Source organism: Chrysochloris asiatica, unplaced genomic scaffold, assembly GCF_000296735.1.
Source record: "Chrysochloris asiatica unplaced genomic scaffold, ChrAsi1.0 scaffold00205, whole genome shotgun sequence".
Classification (NCBI taxonomy): Eukaryota; Metazoa; Chordata; class Mammalia; order Afrosoricida; family Chrysochloridae; genus Chrysochloris; species Chrysochloris asiatica.
Genome location: NW_006408723.1, coordinates 903,928 through 925,345, shown reverse-complemented (window position 1 = coordinate 925,345; position 21,418 = coordinate 903,928). Strand labels below are relative to the sequence as shown.

General features: G+C 39.9%; 1 pseudogene; it reads left to right on the top strand.

The window, feature by feature from the left end:
• The first annotated feature begins 7,219 nt into the window (after nt 1–7,219).
• LOC102816813 lies at nt 7,220–7,807 on the top strand (annotated as a pseudogene).
• The last annotated feature ends 13,611 nt before the right edge of the window (nt 7,808–21,418 follow it).

The following is a 21,418-nucleotide window of genomic DNA, read 5'->3' as shown; positions in this document are numbered from 1 at the left end:
TGCTGTCTGCCCTCTGCTCTCTGCTGTCTGTTCTCTCTGCTCTCTGCTGTCTGCCCTCTGCCTTCTCCCTCCTGCTCTCTTCTTCTTCCTCCTAGCTCTGCCTTCCCTGGCTCTGCTAGTTCCTTCTCCTTTCTTTCTTCTTTCTGCTTTTCTCTGCCTTCCTCTGCCTTCTGCTAGCCCAGCCCAGCAAGTCTTTATTTTTAATACTTAAAATTACACAGTACATGCATTGACACTTTTATCATTTCTTGAATTATTACACAGTTAGTCACAACATTCTTGCACCTGGTCACTAGAAAACCTTGACAAAAATACTTCTATGATGTTCAGACTGACCTTCATCTCCTTGCCCAGCATGAGATAAAACTGTTTCTTCTTGTTTCTACTAAAAGACTATAAATTTTCTATCCTACGTAATGTGCTATTATTTTCATAATAAAGATATTCATTAAATCACTTGGAAGCTATGTGGCATAAAGCTCAACTTGGCTACTTGCTGCAAGAAGTGTAGATTATTAAGTCAAAACTATTCTTCTCTTAAGTTCATTATTGTCTACTTATTTATGCAGGTGCTTGTATATAGAGGTTTGAGAATTCTAGCTAGTGACTGAATGTGGTGAGGCCTATGGGGGTAGGTCAGCTTGACTCTAAATGCTATCTGTTTTTGTGGCCTCACAAATGCAGTTACTTAGGTTTTCTATGAGAAGGAGTAATTTATACAATTTCTCTTTGTATTCAATCCACCAAGGCTGAAAGCAATTGCTGCTTAGCTAGTTTTTCCTAAGGTTTGTAAAATTCATAGTGAAAGCTAAGAATATTGCCATATTATATATTTTTACAAGTAAATTCAGGGCTAACTTGAAGGGATGATAAGGGTCAGCTTTTGAGAATCATATGCCGTGCATAACGTCTCTCCTCTTAGTGCGGTCTTGCCAAGCACCCAGAGTTAAGTGCTTCCCGCAGACTATGAGGGTTGGACATGCAAAGGTAGAAGTTTTGTAACAAGGAAGGGAGTGATTAATTCTCCAGGACAGGAGCAGAGGCCTCTGGGACCATCAACAGAGAAGAGCTGAGAGTGGGACCCTACCCAGAGAAACAGAGATGCCTGAGATGGAGGCAGAGATGACGACGTGGAGTGATGAAGCGACTGGGGACTTTGGACCCAGACAGGGAAAGGGACTGTGGGCCAAAAACTGGGGGGAGGAGGGGGAAGTGTAGGGGGCAGGTTTCTGGGATATACCCTTTGGGTGGTTGATGATGCATGGAGGGGATTGGAACCATGGCAGTGAGATGATATACGATGGAATGAATGTAAAACTAAAGTTCTCCCATGTAAACTATCATATAATTCACAATAAAACATTTTTTAAAAAAATGGATGTCAGAAAAGATTCTGGAACTTGCTTTTGAGCACAGAGATGCTAAAACTAATGAAAAAATGAGGAATCAAAGACCTGAACAGAAAAATTGAAAGGAAGCTTGATAAGACAAAGTCAAGTATTATAATGAAGTCTACAAAGACCTGGAGTTTGAATACCAAATGGGAAGAACACGCTCAGCATTTCTCAAGATGAAAGAACTGAAGAAAATTCAAGTCTCAACTTGCAATATTTATTAAAAACATTACCGGCAAAATATTTAACGATGCAGAAAGCATCAAAAGAAGATGGAAGATATATACAAAGTCACTGTACCAAAAAGAAATGATGAAAAGTTCAACCATCTCAAGAGGTAGCATATGATCAAGAACCACTGGTTCTAAAGGAAGATGTCCAAGTTCATATGGGATATAGCTGGAGAGTGGCAAGGAATAACTGCAGCTGTTGAAAGAGTAAATTACAGCATAGTAAGGTAATCAATACGTAGTGGTTATGAATCAGGCTGCAAACCGCAAGGTCAGCAGTTCGAAACTGCCAACTGCTCCGTGGGAGAAAGATGAGGCGTTCTGCTTCTGTAAAGATTTACAGCCTCGGAAACCCTGTTCAGGGTCGCTATAGGTCGGAACCAACTCGACGGCACTTAACAACAACAACAACAAGGTAATCAATACCATGAGAAACCATATGGGGCGTGGCTGGGAGAGCAAGTTGTAGACTACTACTATTGACAGACTTTTATTAAGGAGCTCTGGTAGCGTAGTGGTTACGAGTCAGGCTGCTCAAAGTCAGCAGTTTGAAAGAGAAAAATGAGGATTTCTGCTCTTGAAAAGATTTACAGCTTCGGAAACTCTATACAGGGTGGCTATGAGTCAGAACCGACTCCACGGCACATAACCACCACCACCACCACCAAAGATTTACAGCCTCAGAAACCCTATGCAGGGTCTCTATGAATCAGAACCAACTCCACAGCACACCACCACCACTGACAGACTGTCTGACAAGGATCACCATATCAGAAACAGTGTAAAGGGCTTGTTGATGTTATTAGTGCTGCTGAATCAGTTCCATCTCATAGCGATCCTATGTACAACAGAAAGAAACACTGCCAGCTCCTGCACCATCCTCACAATTGTTTTGACTGAGCCCATTGTTGCAGCCACTTTATCAATCCATCTCATTAAGAGTCTTCCTCTTTTTCACTGACTCTCTACTTAAGCAAGCATGATGTCCTTTTCCATGGACTGGTCCCTCCAGATAACATGTCCAAAAGATATGAGACCAAGTGTTTCTTGCCAGTCTTGCTTTTAAGGAGCATCTTAACTGTATTTCTTTCAAGTGAGATTTGTTTGTTCTGGCAGGCATTTGCCAACACCATAATTCAAATGCATCAATTCTTCTCTGGTCTTCCTTATTCGTTATTCAGTTTTCTCATGCACGTGAGGTAATTGAAAACACCATGACTTGGTTCATGTGCACCCTGTGCCTCAAAGGACATTATTGTTATTTCATTCTTTAGAGAGGTTTTATGCAACAGACTTACCCCATGCAAAAGGTTATTTAATATCTTGATTACTGATTCCATGAGCATAGAATGTGGATCTAAGTAAAATAAAATCCTTGACAATGTCAATCTTTTCTCCATTAATCATGATACTGCCTATTTGTCCAGATGTGTGAATGTGTCAGGCTTATATCATTTCACCGTACTTATTCAATCTGTATGCTGAGCAAATAATCCAGGAAACTGGAATATATGAAGAAGAATATGGTATGATGATTGGAGAAAGACTTCTTAACAACATGTAATATGCAGATAACACAACCTTATTTACAAAAAAGGAAGAGGACTTGAAACATTTACTGATGAAGATCAAAGACTACAGCCTTCAGTAGTATTACAACTCAATGCATGAAGGGCAACTGGGATGCTGAGGCAGCAAACTACGTAGTCTACAAATTGGCATTATGACACAATGGCAAAGTATGGGCGATTGTTAAGATTGTGTGTCAACTTGGCTGGGCCACAATTCTCAGTAGTTTGGCAATTATGATGCAGTCATCTCTCAGTATGAGATATTATATCTTCCATGATAAGATCTGCTAAAAGGGACTTTCCTTAAAGATTTGGCCTGCTACCAGTATATGTGGATGTTTTGACAAAGCTCTCTTGCTTTTTTTTTTTTTTTATGTAGGTCCTGCATCTGGCTGGTCATCTCACTTACAGTTCTGTGCATTGAGTCAGTGACAGCCTGTGAGTTAGAAGCCTGACATCTTACCTTCCAACCTTGGATTCATTAGCCTCCATAGCCAGCAGCCTATATCTGACCTGTCAAACCTGGGTTTGTCAGCCTTTACAGTTACATGAGTCAAGAGAAGTCTCCAGTCTGACATCTGACCAATGGACTTGGAACTTGACAGCCTCTAATGAGTCAGGCTGCCAACCTCATGTTCAGCAGTTCGAAACTACCAGTGGTTCTGTGGGAGAAAGATGAGGCATTCTGCTCTCTTATTTCTGTGCATCCATTTGCCCATCTAAGAAAATGAGTAGGTATGGAAAGGTAATAATGTAACATACATAAAGTGTAAGGGAGGGCATCTAGCACAAAGGAGGTATTTAATAAACAACTCTGCTCTCATAAAGGTTTACAGCCTCAGAAACCCTGTGCAGGGTCACTATGAGTCAGAACCGACTCCACGGTACTTCACAACAACAACCACCACCACATGAGATAAATCTCTACATATATACAGATATATAAGGTTCACTGGTTTTGCTACTCTAGCCTAAAACAGCATGGCTGTGCAGGCACATAGTTGGTACTCAATAAATATTTTCTGTATGAATTTCTATCAGTAGTCTTCAAGATATTAGTAGGAATTTGATGAGACAAAAGAGTTCTGGGGACTCAATTAGTTGGGAAAACACTGGAGTAATGAATGCATTATTGCTGTTAAGTGTTGTTAAGCCAATTTAAGCAAGGTTCTTTCTTTAAGTCAAGGTTTAAGGTTTTTGCACCTACCATATGCTAATAGTAAGGAGCTCTGGTAGCGCAGTGGTTACGAATCGGGCTGCGAACCACAAGGTTGGCAGTTCGAAACTATCAGCTGTTCTTTGGGAGAAAGATGAGGCTTTCTGCTCCCGTAAAGATTTACAGCCTCGGAAACCCTGTACAGGGTCACTATTAGTCAGAACCGACTCCATGGCACATAACAACAACACAACAACATATGCTAACAGTGTCACAGACGAAGAATACAGGGGGGTGCTTCCTCACTGTCCCTCAGCACACACTTTTTAGAGGAGCAAAGGCAGATAATTTAATTAGTGGCTGTCATCATAGTAGTATGCAAGGAACATGAATTTAGAAAGTGCTAATCGAGACAATTATGAAGGACAATTGGTGGTTCAGTGGTAGAATTTTCCCCTTCTGTGCAGGAGACCTGGATTCAATTCATGGTCAGAGCACCTATGGACAGCCATCACCCAACTTTTGTTGGAGGCACGCATGCTGCCATGGGGCTGAACAGGTTTTAGTGACGCTTTCAGACTAAGATAGATTAGTTGGAAAGGTCTAGTGAGCGATCTGCTTCCAAAATCAATCAATGAAAACCCATGGGTCGCCTGAGGGAGCCAGCATTCACTGAAGACCCACCTGAAAGAGGGATGTCATCTGCATCTCCATTGAGGCCCCCCGGCAAGAGCACCAAGGAGCCAGCCAGCCGCTTCCACAGCAGAGAAGACTTTAAGATCTGTTTAACCCTTAGAGAACTGGTTAAACCCCAGAGACATTCTGCTGCTTTGCTTGTCGGGCGTGGGGAATGGGGAGTTAATAGATGTTACTGATTTTGCAATCGTCCATCAACCATCGTAGGTTTTATTGCCTGTTAAAGTTTTCAGAAGCTAGGCAAATCATTGCGGTGCCTGGCCCTTAAACGTGCCACGTGTCTTTGCTCTCATGTCAAGAATCACTGCACTAATAGGAATTGTTACCTTTTTTTGCCCTGCCCACCATGGAAATCAACTGTCTAGGGATATTAGTCTCGCTCATATGATCCAAGAGTAAATAGACAAAGGTTTACAAAACAGACTAAATGCTTTAGAGAAAGAAAGATCGCTTAAGGGAAATAAGACCCAATATATCCAGATTGCACTCCCAGCTAAGGTTATTCACGGTATAAGTAGATTTGTGTTATCTTTAAGTAATCCAGAACTTGATTGGAACTTAATCCAACAGCATTTTAGGAGGCTGTGGACTAATATCCACTTGTCTGTGGATATTCATCAGCTACATGCTCAAATTTCTGATATAAGTAATTCTCAAAGTGAGCACTGAGTGTCTACTAATTTGCTACCCCTGCTAGAGAGTAAGATCCCCTAAGAACTTGATTGAACCTCAGCATAGTGATCCTGCTTGGTCACCTTAGAGCAGGTGGTGGGCTGGCAACGTCTTGCGTATGGGGTCCCCAGCCAATCTTCTCCCTCCCTGCCTTCCTCGGATGGCGGCTGTTTATGTTGGACGTGTGGCCAGAGATGGGTAAGGATCACGTGGAACCTCGGCAACCTAAGACAGAGCCATTGCCATGCTGCAATGAGTTTCGATGATGGGTAAGACTGAGGAATTCGCACTGACCACCTAAGATAGGCAGCGTCCCTTAAACAAGCAATAAATAAGGGGGAATCTGATGCAGACCGTGCGGACCCGGTCAGGAGGTCAAGGCCCTGTGGGCCCAAGCGTTGTTGACCGTCCAAACCATAGGCTCTGAGGATCAGACTTTAGCCACCTAGTAGACATAACAAACTGTCCCTCATCTGATTATTCAGTAATGCTTGTTAGTAATCTCATACATGATCCCTGGATATCCACAGACAAATGTAAAAACCTTCCCTAAAAGCCGAGACTGTAAATTCCAAAAAGGCAAGTTCCTCCCCAAACACCCCCCCCCCCAAAAAAAAAGCTAAAGAGGATAGAGAGAAACACTGTTAACTGATGATATATGGAGGGGATAATAATCAATGTAATGAAACAAGCTATATGAATGGTTGAATGTGAAGCTGATGATGTGCCCTGTAAACTTTCACTCAATCCAAAATAAAAACATTTAATAAATAAATAAATAAATAAAAAGAAAACCCATGGGTCACAATGGACAGATTATTATGCAGAGGATCATTATGAGTGAAGGCCAACTAGGCAGCAGCTAAGAACAATAGTCTATACAAATCCCTTCATTTTATCCATGAAAGTGGCTCTTTGGTTTCATGGAAACATCTGAAACTTTGGAGTTAGAAACCCTAAGTTGAATCTGCCCCTACCTGGCTATTATAATGTTAGAAAGTTATTTCTGTGCATACATTTGCCCATCCAAGAAAATGAGTAGGTATGGAAAGGTAATGTAACATACATGAAGTGTATAGGAGGGTATCTAGCACAAAGGAGGTATTTAATAAACAACTCTGAAAATTATTATTGGAAAATTGGTCTCAAGAGTACCAAGTGGTCTAGGGGTCATCTAGCAAGTGAAAGGTGCAAAGCTAAGCCCAGTCTCTGGATTTTCCATATCTCTACCAATGTTCCTTATCCCACACTATGCTGATTGATAGTAGCTACATTTGCAGTATTTCTCTGGTTATTATAACAAATTATGTAGAACTCCCGACGTTTTTGTTTCACAGAAGAATGGAGTTAATGGATGCATTACAGTTGTTAAGTGCCCTCAATTCGATTCTGACTCATAGCAATTTTGTATAGTATTTCTGAGGAGTGGTTAGTGAATTAAGAACCCATGTTGTTTGGAAGGTGACAGCTGAGAGAGCCTTGGAGGTGGCCTGGAGAGAAGTTCTTCCAAGGATGGTGTCTCACTCAGAGTTCAGGAGCCTTTACTGTTCATCTGATGTCGCCTGTTTTGAAGTCGACAGCACTGTCATTAGAGAGGAAGGGATTGACAAGTTGGCCAAACTCTGTGGTGTTGAGGATGCTGTGTCAGAAATGACAAGGCGGGCCATGAGTAGGCAGTGCCTTTTAAGGCAGCCCTCACTGAACACTTAGAGCTAATTCTGTCCTCTAGAGAACAGGTGCAAAGGCTGTTAACAGAGTCCTCTCCACACCTGACCCCTGGGATAAGGTGCAAGTTGTCTACATGAGAAACATTCAGGTTTTCCTATACCTGGCAGCTTTTGCAGCACTGTGGAGCACGTGGCTTCAAAGCTCAGTATCTCAATAGTCAAAATATTTGCCAATAGGCTGAAATTCTACTATAACAGTGAATATGCAGGCTTTGATGAGACACAGCCAACAGCCAAATCTGGTGGAAAAGGAAAAGGGATTAAATTTTTAAAGGAAAAATTTTCTCATGCTAATGCACTAGAAACCTTTAAAATGACCAATAAAACATCTATGTACACTAAGCCTGGTATGGTGCTGTAGAATAAGCACTGGACCACAAGGTCAGTTTGAACCACAGGGTCGGTGGTTCAAATGCACCAGCTGCTCCTTGGAAACCTTACACAGGGCCGCTATAAGTCAGAACCAACTGAATGGTATTTAACAATAACAATATACACTAACCTTGAGACTCCACCCGCCTTGCCGTATATAAACTTTCTCCTACAATTCCAACTTGTTGTTGCCTGTCTTAGGGTACAATCCCCTGTGTGTGGCTCTGTGTCCAGGCATTTCCTTTCTGCAAACTGTAAGCACTAATTTGTTTTCTGACCTCCCTGTGTGACCTCCTCACACCATACCTAATAGACCTTTCAAAACATCACAATGTTTTGTATCAATCTTAAGAAATACTGCTTTTATGAAGTTTCTACCTTATGTCCCAGGTGTATATCAGCTCTGGTCTCTGGTCCTACTCCTGTTAGTGTAAATGATTTTCTCCCTCTGTGGATATACAGACAGTAAAGAAATATTTTTAATACTATAGACCACTGCTACCTTTAAGTGGTAACAGAAAATTACCTATGGGAAGATGGAAATTAGCAAACCCATTTAGTAAAACTGAGAAGAGCAACTCAGTTCCAGAAACAGCCAGCCCTGTGTTCAGAAGTGACACTTCCCCAGGGATTTTTTTTCCCCAGGCATTTGATTTGATTTTCCTGTGTGTCAGGATATTCACCCTTGTATATACCAGTGTTAGACCAGAATGGATCACTTACTCAGAATCATTTTAATGACTTGAAAAGAGCCACAGAGTAAAGGCCCGTTATATTTAGGGCATGCATTTTGAGATGCATGGTCTGTATACGTAAGCAGAGCCAGTACAAGTCTAGCTTCAGATTCATCTTATCCTGCATGCAGAAGGCACCCGCAGGTCCTTTAGGGTGTGTCCTCTGTGATTTCCCAGTTCAGAAGTAACAAAAACCTCAGTGGGTCACTCTCTGCAGGCTCACCCAGAGTCTACACCCAGGAGCAATAGATGAGGGACAGCCACATAATTTACTGTCACTCCCTACGTGGGCTGGGTCTGTGATGTTAAATACCAGCAGTGGAGCTCTGGTTCATGTCTTTCCACTTCCTTCTAAAGATACATGTTAATTTCTAAAACCAAGAAGAGTGGAACCTACTTGTTTCTTTGTGGCACTTCCAAAACACAAGGAAAACATTCCAACGGAGGGGGTAGCAATCTTTGGAACATATGTAAGTTGGCAGTTTAGCTGAGCCAGGGATGCCCTAATTGATGGCTTTACTGATGTGCCTTGGCTTGTGAAGAAGCAAGCTCTAGGTTGCCACATTTCTTATCCTTTAAAAAAGGATTTTATTGTTCTTTCCTAATTTTCTAAACTTAAATATACAAAAGACCACTTTGCCTAGTAGACAACATTTATAGAAAATGTTTCCTAGCAGTTAAGAAAACTCATATTTTTCTCTATTTTCATGTAAAAGTGTGCAAAAGCAAGTGTGTGCTATTTGATTGAATTAAACATAAATCCCAGCTGTGCTGGATTGGATCTTGGTATAGCAAAAGACCACATACACATGGCTCTTGTTTATCCAAATCTGATTTCTTTTTCATTTAAACATTGCTTTCTTGGGTTCTCATAATTTTCCAGGTTTATAAAAAATTATAAATATAAAAAGTTGCAAATAAGAAAAATAAAATAAACCTATCAAAAATAACTCAAAATAAACCTATCCTGTCATTTTTTTTTTCTAAAAGAAATAATTAGTTTCTTATAGAAAACTAGGAAACACTGTGTAAAACATAATCCATGCAATTTGCAATATGGACAAGGTTGGCACCTTAAATGCCTGTTTCTGATGAAAGGGGAAAACCAAATAGAGTTTTCTCGGAATTTGATAGCATGTCAAAATTGCTACCCTCCACAACTAACTAGTAGGTTGACAATGGCTGAAAGCATTTTAGCAAAAGCTTAATTTAATTCCAATATCAAGCCTGAAAATCAACTCAGTGCCTCATTGTCCTGTAGATGTCAATGACAAAGTCAAATTAAAGACCCAAGACAAGTTGTATGGTGTCACCCAAGGACATTCAGATACTTGGTTTGGCCTTGAGGATAAAAAGGAGAATCATTGCCAAAACATACTGTTCTGTAGTCAGAGCTGGACAGAGGATTATGGGAAAACATGAGAGAGGGCTTCTTGTTGTTATGTGCCTTCAAGTCAGTTCCGACTCAGCAATCCCATCGACAACAGAAGGAAACTCTGCCCAGTTCTGTACCTTCCTAACAGTTCTTGTTATGTTTCAGTCCATTGTTGCTGCTACTCCATATGATGTCCTTCTTCAGGAACTTGTCCCTCCTGATAATATGCCAAAAGCATGAAAAACAAAGCTTCTCTATCTTCACTTCTGAGGAAGATTTCCCAAGACAGATTCATTTGCTTCTCTGGCAGTCCATGGCATTTTCAGTATTCTTCTCCAACACTATAATTCAAATGCATAGATTTTCCTATGGTCTTCCTTATTCATTATCCAACATTTAAATGCATATGAGGCAATTGAAAATAGCAGGGCTTGGACCAGGCACACTTTAATCCTCAAAGTGACATCTTGCTCTTCAATACGCAACATGGCTGCATTATGCAATATCGTTTCTTGACTGCTGCTTTCATGAGTACTAATTGTATATTCAAGCAAAATGAAGTCTTTGACAACCTCAATCTTTTCTCCATTTGTTGTAGTTGTTAAGTGCTGTTGAGTTGGTTCCAACTCATAGAGACCCTGTATTGGATTTCTGAGAAGTGGCTGGTGATTTTGACCTTGTGGTCAAGTGCTTATCCTATACCGCTGCACTAGGATTCCATTTATCCTGATGTTATTTATTGGTACAGTTGTGAGGATTTTGCTTTTCTTTACATTGAAGTATAATACACACTGAAGGATGTAGTCTCTCATCTTCACCAGTATTATTTCAGGTCTTTTTCCCCTCCAGCAAACAAGTTCATGTCATCTGCATATTGCAGGTTGTTAATAAGTCTTCCTCAAATCCAAATTCCAGTTTTTCTTCACATAATCCATTTTCTCAGATTATTTACTCAGCGTATTGAATAAGTATGGTGAAAGGACACAACCCTGACACACAAGTTTACTGATTTAAAACCATTCAGTCTCCCTTATTCTGTTTTATATATTGGTTCTTCATGAATTAAGTTTTCTACACAGGTTACATTCTTAGCAATGTTTTTTCATAATTTGTTACCATGCATACGGTTGAATACCTTGGCATAGTCAATAAAGCACAAATAAATATCTTTCTGGTATTCTCTGCTTTTAGCCAAGATTCATTTGGTATGCCTCATTCAACATCCTCGTCTAATTCCAACTTGAATTTCAGGAAGTTCCTTGTTCATTTACTGCTACAACTCTTTCTGAATTGTCTTCAGCAAAAATTTTACTTGTATGTGACATTAGTCATTTTTTTTCAATGATTTTTTTCATTCCATTGGATCACCTTTCTTTGGAATGAGCATAAATATGGATCTCTTCCAATTGCTTGGTCAAGTAGCTGTCTTCCAGATTTCCTGCCATGATTGAGTGAGCACCTCCAGAGCTGCATCAGTTTGTTGAAAACTTTACTTTGTATTCCGTAAATTCCTTGGGTCCTATTTTTCAACAATACCTTAGATTCAGCTAGGACTCATTCTTTCAATGCCATTGGTCCTTGATCGTATACTACCTCTTTAGCATTTCTTTTTGGTACTGTGACTTTGAGTATTCCTTCCATCTCCTTTTGATACTTCCTGTATTATTCAATATTTTGCCCAGAGGATCCTTCAATATTGCAAGTTGATGATTTAATTTTTTCTTCAATTCTTTCAGCTTGAGAAATGCTAATCATGTTCTTCCTTTTTGGTTTTCTAACTCCAGGTCTTTGCACATTTCATTATAATATTTTACTTAGTCTTCTTGAGCTACCCTTCAAAACTTTCTGTTCACCTCTTTAGCTTTCTCATTTCTTCCAGTAGCTTAAGCTTCTCTATGCTCAAGAGAAAGTTCCAGAGTCTCTTCTGACATCCATTTTTGTCTTTTCTTGATTTCCTATCTTTTTAATGAGCTTTGGCTTTCTTCCTGTATGATGTTCTTGGTGTCATTCCAATTTTTCTGGTCTTTGGCCACTAGTGTCTACTGCATTAATCATGTTCTGGAGATGGTTTCTAAATTCAGGTTGGATTTATTCAAGGTCATATTTTGGCTCTTGTAGACTTGTTTTGATTTTCATCAGCTTTAGCCTGAACTTGCATATGAGTAATTGATGGTTTGTTCCATAGTCAGCCCCTGGTCTTATTTGGGCTAATGAACACTGAGCTTCTCCCTTGTCTCTTCCCACATATGTAGTCAATTTGATTCCTATGTATTCCATCTAGTGAGATTCATATGTGTAGTCTGTTGCCTTCATGTGTTGAAAAAAAGATACTTGCAGTGAATAAATCCTTGGCCTAGCAAAATTCTATCATGATACCTCCAACATCATTTCTCTCACCAAGGTCATATTTTCCAACTACTGGTCCTTCCAAATTTTGTATTCCAATCACCAGTAATTATCAGTACATCTTTATTACATGCTTGATCAATTCCAGACTGGGGAAGTTGGTAGAATTTTCCAATTTCATTATCAGCGGCTTTAGTGGTTGGTGTACAATTTTGAATAATAATGGAATACCACTGGTTTTCCTTGTAGGTGTATGGATTTATCATAATATAGACAGCATTGTACTTTAAGATAGATCTTGAAATGTTCTTTTTGATGATAAATAAGACTCCATTCCTCTTTAATTTGTCATTTCCAGCATGGTAAACCATGTTGTTGTTGTTAGGTGCCATTGAGTCAGTACTGACTCATAGCACAACAGACCAAAGCACTGCCTCATCCTGTGCCAACCTCACAACCATTGCTACATTTGAGACCATTGCTGATGCCACTGTGCCAGTCCGTCTCATTGGGGTCTTCCTCTTTTTCTCCAGCCCTCCATTTTACTAAACATGATATCCTTCTCCAGGGTCCCGCCTGACAATATATCTGAAGTATGAGAGATGAAGTCTGGTTATCCTGGCTTCCAGGGAGTATTCCGGCAAGAAATAAGGCTTTCTTTCAGGAAACAAGTGTAAACATTGAGGTCTTTAATATGGCACTTGAGCTGTGACTTAGAAGGCCTGATCTCATCTATTTCCTTTCTATCTCATCTATTTCTATTGTAAGCATGAACAATCAACCAGCTTCTCTGTACTTCTTATCCAGTCAAAACTTTCAAAAATTATCAAACACATGATCACCCAGAGCCTTACTTGTCACCAATATTTGATCGACTGATGGTGGTGATTTGAATATTAATATTGCCACTTCATGCCATTGGTTAGCAGTGCCCTCTTTATGAATGGAGACAAAGTTATCAGTGTCTTTAAAACTAGTCATACATGAGAACCAATTTAGAAAACCCATCCTTATAATTTTGTTTCTCTAGAACCACTCCTGGTACCAAATGTCTTAGGTTGGGTTCTCTAGAAAAACAAAACCAGTGATGTATATGTGTATATATATACATTTTCTTATATCAAGGAAATGACATACAGTTGTAGAGGTAGGCAAGTTCAAAGCCCAAGGTCAGATTTCAGGCTGAAAGTTTCTCTTGACTCATGTAGCATCAGGAACTGATGAACCCAAGGCTGTCAGGTCACACAGAAAGCATCTAGTTGCAGAGGTAAATGAATCCAAGTTTGGTAGGAAATACATTAGGTTCAAGTCCAAAAAACTGGAGGTAAGATGAGACCCAGTTGCAGAATTCAGACTGCACGAAAAGCAAGCAAGTTTTGCTCAAGTATCTAATATATTGGAAGCAGGACACACCTCAAGGAAACTACCTTTCAATTGACTGACAGACTCACAGCAGGTCTCATCAGGAAAGTGATTGTGTTACACTAGATAGCATCATGGTTTTACTAACTGCCAAGCCACTGAAAATCCTGGCCCAGTCAAGTTAAGACAAAACCCTAACTATCACATAGATCTACCTATTGTTTGGTTGAAAATTCAGTAATGAGGTGAGTTCAGTGCCAGACCTGAAAGGTAACTAAAGGCCACAGTCTCAGGGCTAACACCAATCTATTTGATCAGTAATCTTGGTCTTTTGTTGTTGTTGCTACAACTGAGTTTAAATCCACATTTTTCTTATACTACATCCAGGACCTTTTAATGTAATCCATTTACGAGAAGTTGGTAGTGGTGGCCATGCACAATCTAGTACCTCTGGTCTCAAAATTGTGGCAACTGATATTTTTGTGGTCTCCACTAGTCCATTGGACTAATTGGTTCTATATGTCTTTAATTTTCATCACTCTTCCTTCCTCTGGACAAGGAGAAGCTGATAGTTTCACTTGATTTTTTTGTTTGTTTTTGTTCTTTAAGTTTTTATTGAGAACTGAGTGATAGTTTACATGGGAGAACATCGATGTTACACCATTGTTTCATTGCAATGATTTACAATCTCCTTCGTGCATCATCATCATTCAACAGTATTTGCTTCCATTCCCTGTTTGTTTGTTTGTTTGTTTGGTGGAGGGGAGCAGGGAGGGGGATGTACACAAAAACACTTAAGAATATATAATAATTTAAACAACCAAAGGGCACATTCTACAAGCCTGCCTCCTGGCGGCCAGCACCCAGTCCCTCTCTTTCCATGAGTCCAGAGTCCTCAGCTTCTCCCTCTTTCCATGTCCTCATCCCTGCCTCCATCTCTGGTGTTGCTGCTTCACTGGATGGAGTCCCACATTCCACCTGTGCTCTTCTACCTTGATGGTCCTAGAGTCCTCTACTTCTGGACTGTAAGATTAACTACTCCCCCATTTTTGTTACAAAACTGCTACCTTTTCAGTTGTGACAGTCACAATTAGTCATGATAACAATTACTCACTACTGAATCACAAGAATCCTATCCCCATCTCCTTTCACCAGACCCATCTAGACAAGATGAAAACTATTCAGTAGGCACTCTACTATCCCCTTGTGCACTTTAAAACTAAACTCCTTGAAAACTTGTAAGCCAGTCACTTTGTGCCTCTACCGCCCCTCATTTTAGGTAGTCAATGTCTAAGTTGCCTGTCCCTATCTACACTGTATACAGAGGGGATAGCATCGATACTTGGTGTGAAGACTCCTTCCTTCTCAGTTGGTCCCTTGAACTACTACATCCATAAGTATAGGTCTAGTTTCACCTGTTTTTGAAGGCCCATGGGACATTTCTCTCTGGTCTCAAAATTAAAAATGCCTACTTTGCTTCTGACTCCATGGTACTTAACAACAACAACAACTTTGCTTCTAAGGAACTCTAACAGCATAGTGGTTGTGAGTTGGGTTGCTAACCACAAGGTCAATGGTTTGAAACTACCAGTTGTTCAGTAGGAGAAAGATGAGGCTTTCTGTTCCCATAAAGATTTACAGCCTCAGGAACCCTATACAGGGTCGCTATGAGTTGAAACTGACTCCACAGCACATAACCACCACCACTTGTCTCCTAAAAGTCTTGGAGGGGCAGTGTAGGATTAGCACTGGATAGCAAGGTCAGTTTGAACCACAAGGTCAGAGAGTCAAACTCACCAGCTGCTCCTTGAAAACTCTATGCAGGATCGCTATGAATTGGAACCAATTCAATGGCACTTAACAACAACACTTTGCTTCTTGGGATATGGTTTATTTTCAATTATGAACCTCGTAAATTATGTAACTGATAGTGTTTTCTTCTTTGCATTGACCACTTCATAATTTTCAATCATAATGGTGGCTTTCTCTAACAAGTATATGAGATCCTGTTACATGTATTTACTATGCTCACTCCAAGTCTGGCTTTTTATTTTCTTTACCAACCTCGGTGTTCTTTGTCTACTTCTTGCTTTACATACTTCTTCCTTTGCTTCAACTACTTGTGTTGTCATGTTATGAGTCCACCTGCTTCCAGTCTTACTCCTTTCCAGGATGTGTTTTCAACATTGTTGTTAGTTGTCATTCTGTGACCCCATATGTTGCTGAATGGAACTATTCCATACAGTTTTCAAGGTTGTGACCTTTCAGAATCAAATCATGAGGTGTGTTTTGATGTTTTGAACACTCAGCCTCTCAGGACTTAGTTGTTAGTGCCACCCAATAACCAGAGTAATAATTTGTATTAGTTATCTATTAGATTCTAATAAATGACTCTAAAATAGTGGATGAAAGCAGCATGTGTTTATTATCTAACAGTTTCTATGTGTCAGGAATCTGGGTATGGCTTAGCGCATTGCCTCTGGTTCAGGATCTCTTACAAGGCTGCAATCAAAGTGTTGGCTATAGCTGTACTCCTCTCTAAAGGCTCAAATGAGTGAGAATCCACTTCCAAGATTACTTGCTGGCTGTTAGCTAGAGACATCAGTTCCATGTTTGGTCTCTCACACATGGAAGCTGACTTTTCTGAGAGCAGGAGAAAGAAAGAGTAAGAGGGTGTCCAAGATGAAAGTCATAGTCATTTTGTAATCTGCTCTTGGAAGGGACATCCTAACCCCTCTTGCTGTATTATACTCACTATTCATAAGTCGCTTTGTTGTTGTTGTTAAGTATCGCTGAGTCAATTATAACCCATAGCAACCCTGTATAGGGTTTCTGAGGAGCAGCTGGTGAGCTGGACCCGCTGACCTTGCAGTTCAAACGGCTTTGCAGTATGGTGCATTAACCCACAGTACCACACCAGGACTCCATACATAAGTCACTACGTCCTGCATATTCTCAAAGAGAGGAAATTATACAAGGGCATGGATATTAGGAGTTTGAGATCATTGAAGGCCAGCTTGGAAACTGCCCTCCATATCACCTGATGACAGAAAGTCGAGCACACCTCTCTTGAACATCCTGTTGTTTGTTATTAAGTGTTGTGGAGTCAGTTCCTACCCATATTAACCCTGTATAAAGTTTCCAGGGAGTGGCTGGTGAACTTGAACCACCAACCTTGCCATTCAAACTGACTTTGTAGTCCAGCACTTCTACCCACAGTGTCATAGTCATCTACAAAAGAAGTCCAGACTCCTTAATATGACTGACAGCTGTCAGGGATATGTACAATCCAACCACTGCTTACTCCTTGTCTTGGTCATGGTTCTCTAAAGAAACAGAACCATGTGTACATACATGACCTGAAGGGTAGCTTCATGGAAGTTATGACTACTTTTCATACTCTCACCAGTCTCAGGACTGCACTTTCCCACAATCAGGCAAAGAGGGTCAGTACATGTTTGTGGAAAGAGATTCAATGACACTTTCTGAAAATAGCTTTTATTAACGAATGTAGAATATATATAATATTGCAATAAAAAGAGTAAAAACAATAAGTTTTAAAATTATTTTAAATGATCACTTGCATTTCATGAAATTGATGATAAATAATTTATTTATTTTGCTCTTTTCCCTAAATGATTATTTGAGAACAAGGGAGTTTTAAACAATTAAATGTCCTTTGGACACCAAACTATGGTTTCTAAGGATTTTTCCAGAAAATTTTCAAATGGATTCTTTCATTTTCTAGAAAACTGAACACAAGAGCAACAGAAGTTGTTGAAAACAGTTCTTAGACTTTCTTCAGGAAAACGTTAATATCCTCTTATCTGTGTCTACTCTAAAGATATTCTCTATGCTCCAGAACCTATTAATAATCCAGCACCCATTCATCAGTTTGTCTTCCTGTGGTGACTTGAGCGTTACTGTGATACTGGAAGCTATGTTACTGCTATTTCAAATATCAGAAGGGTCCCACATGATGGAGAGGTTACCTTGGAGCTTCCAGACTAAGAACAAGGTTAGTTTTCTAGGATATTAGCCATTGAAAACCTTATGAATAACTGCTGAACATTGTCTGATATCGTACTAGAATACAAGCCCCTTCAGTTGGAAGGCACTCAAAATATGACTGGAGAAGACCTGCCTCCTCAAAGTAGAATGGAATGCATAAAGATTTAATTCAGTGTGCTACTAGCCATTTTGAATTAAACAATCATATGGTTTACTTTGCTAAGAATGACAAATTGAAGAAGAATGACATCTCATTCATCATCAAAAAAAACATTTCAAGATGTATCTTGAAGTACAAAGCTGTCTGTGATAAGATAATATCTGTAAACCCACAAGGAAGAAAGACATCCTGGTATGGTACTGTAGGATAAGCTGCTAACTGTAAGGTTAGTGATTCAAACCCACCAGCTTGAAAACCCTGTACAGGTTCACTATGAATCAGAACGGACTCAATGGCACTTAACAACAACAACAACATCACAAGTAAGACCAATTTGTCTTACTGTGGTGACTTGTGTGTTGGTGTGATACTGATGTGAAAGCTGTGCCACCAGTATATTAATCATCAGCAGATTCATCCATGTTGTGTGGGTTTTGTTCAAGTTTCCAGATGAAGACAGACTAGGACAAAGAGAAGCAGACCACTTCTGAATGGCTAGTCACTAAAAATCTTATTAATAGCAATGGAACAGTGTCAGATATAGTATTAGAAGATGAGCCCCTCAGGTTGAAGGCACTCAAAATACAAAGAAGAGCTGCCTCCTCAAAGTAGGGTTGAGCTTAACAATATGGTTAGAGTTAAGCTTTAAGAACCTTCATTTACTGATGAGGAAAAGCTGAAAATGTGGAGAAACAAACTGCAAACAAAATAAATGGAATGCATAAAGTATGTATTTAGGAGCATTGGAAGTTGTCAAAAATGAAATAGAACATATAAAGATTGATATCTTAGGCATTAGCGTGCTGACATGGCCTGGTATTGGCCATTTTAAATCTGATAATCACATGGTTTGCTATGCTATCAATGGAAATTTGAAGGAGAATGGCCTCACTTCATCGTTAAGAAGAACACATCAAGATCTATCTTTAAGTACAACACTGTGATAGGATAATATCCACACATCTACAAGAAAGATCACTTAATACCATTATTCTTCAAATTTATGCACCAACCACAAAAACTAATGATGATGAAATTTAAGAATTCTACCAAATTCCTCAGAGTCCTGGTATGGTATTGTAAATTAAGCACTTGACTGCAAGTTCTGTTTGAACTGCAAGGTCAACAGTTCAAATTCACTAGTTACTCCTTTGAAAACTTACAGAGGGTTGTTATCAGTAGGAACCAACTTAACAGAACTTAACATCAACAAATTGATCAAATATGTAATCAAGATGCATTGGCAATTACTGGTGATTGGAATGTTGAAGTTGGAAACAAAGAGGAAGGATCCATAGTTGGAAAATATGATCTCAGTGATAAAAATGACGTTGGAGATCACATGAGAGAATTCTGCAATACAATGACTTATTCATTACAAATGCATTTTGTCTAGAGCATAAAGAGTGACTAATACTTGGACCTTATCAGATGGAATACACAGGAATCAAATTGATTATATCTGTGGGAAGAGATGAGAAAGATGTGCATCACCAGCCAAAACAAAGCCAGAGGCGGACTAGATCATAATTGCTCATATGCAAGCTCAAACTGAAATCGAAGAAAATTAAAAGAAGGCTATATATATATATATATATATATATATATATATATATATATATATATTTGTTGTGAAGTGCCGTTGAGTCAGTTCCAACCCATAGCAACCCTGTATAGGGTTTCTGAGGAGTGGCTGGTGAGCTTGAACTGCCGACCTTGCAGTTCAAATGGCTTTCCAGTCTGGCACATTAACCTACAGCGCCACACCAAGACTCCACATATATATGTTGTTATTGTTGTTAATTGCCGTGGAGTCGGCTCTGACTCATAGCGACCCTGTACAGGGTTACCAAGGCTGTAAATCTTTATGGGCGCAGAAAGCCTCATCTTTCTCCTGTGGAACAGCTGGTAGTTTCAAACTGCTGACCTTGTGGCTCACAGCCCGATTTGTAACCATTACGATATACCTTGAGTATATTCCACCTGAATTTAGAGACCAATCTCAAAAACAAATTGAAAGAATGTATTAGACACCAATGCTTAAGGACAAGAGAAGGTGTAGGATGACATCAAGAACATCATACAGGAAGTAAGCAAACTGTCATTAAAAAAAAAAAAAAAACAACAACAACAATAAAAAATAAAACACCAACTTCTGGTTTTGGCAGCGGCAGAGCAGAGTTAGGTAGGCCAGGCTCTGTGGGGAAGGGGCTGAAAGCCCGGAGAATCTGCTTTAACAGAACAGCACCAGAGCTCTGGATCTAGCATAAGGTGCAGGCCGTCAGTTTCCCGCACCCACCAGTGGAAAAAACATGGTATAAAGCACAATATCGAGATTTAGAAAAAGGTCGAGACACGGAACTCTCTCTGTGGCCACCCCGCCTAGACGGAGATCAGGCGGTGGGGCTACAGCCAGACCAGCACAGTGAACTGGTGCTAAAAGTGGCACAGTAACATTTGCAAAAGGAGGTGTGAGGTGATTCTACACATTTTTTCCTCCTCTTCCCTGTTATGCCTTCTTTGCCCAACCTGGAGGCCTTCAGGCAGGTGGGTGCACACCCCCAAAAAAAGTCCAGCGTTGAGCCCACAGTTTTCCCATGGCACAGAGAGAGAAAGAGCCCCATCCGTCCCAAAGGCAAATTCTTTGGCGGCTGCTTATGACTTCTGCCTCTGAGTCCCAGCCCTAAAGTTAACTTGTGCGGGATCCTTTACTCCAGCCTATCCAGAAGGAAAAAAGCTGGTTTGGTCTGACAGACAAACCATAGAAACAATCTGTAAAACTCCAACATAAAAGGATGCAACTATTTTGAGAATTACACTGGGTACACACAGATACCTAACTGACCTTCAGACACAAAAATAGTAGACAACCATTCTCCCATTAACTTATCAATATCTATCTGCCCACCTCTATGGTGGTGACTTGAGGAGGTGCCTGAGCAAGTGGACATGCTCACCCATTGCTGGAGGTTTCTATGGTGCATGCACAATACCTTTGCAGCAAAGGCAACTGGCTAGTCAGCCACAGTTTTATTTTTGTTTCAAAGTGGTGGGTTTTGTCTTTGCTTTTATATTGCTTCTGCTTTGGGTCCTTTTGATAACACATTTTTCCTGGAAGTGGAAGCTTTTTCTCCCTACTTTACTCAAGAAGGACAGCAATCATGGCCATATAGCCAAGCTACAAGCAAACCCCATAATATTCCACCATTGAGACAAGAGCCAATAATAGTGAATAACATGAGAAAACTGATTATATCCACCAGGAGACACCCAGTAAGCTTAATAACACAGTAATAAAGTTCCCTTTAAGCATTAAAACCCCACATAACTACTGGAAACGACCAAGAAAACACAGCAAAATATATCAAATTATGTCTAAAACCAGAGAAAAGTACCTGAGACAAATAAGCTGGAGACAGACAAAGGATTTCCAGAAGAGGAAGAGTAGGTTTTGAATTTGCCTGAGAAAGAATTCAGAAGAATGATATGGAAACAAGTAGAAATGCTCTGAAACGGGGTGGAGGAAAACAAGGAAGAAGTCAGGAAAGTACTACAAGAGCAATCAAACAAGATCAATACAGCATTTGAAACAATTCAAAACCTGCAAAAAAA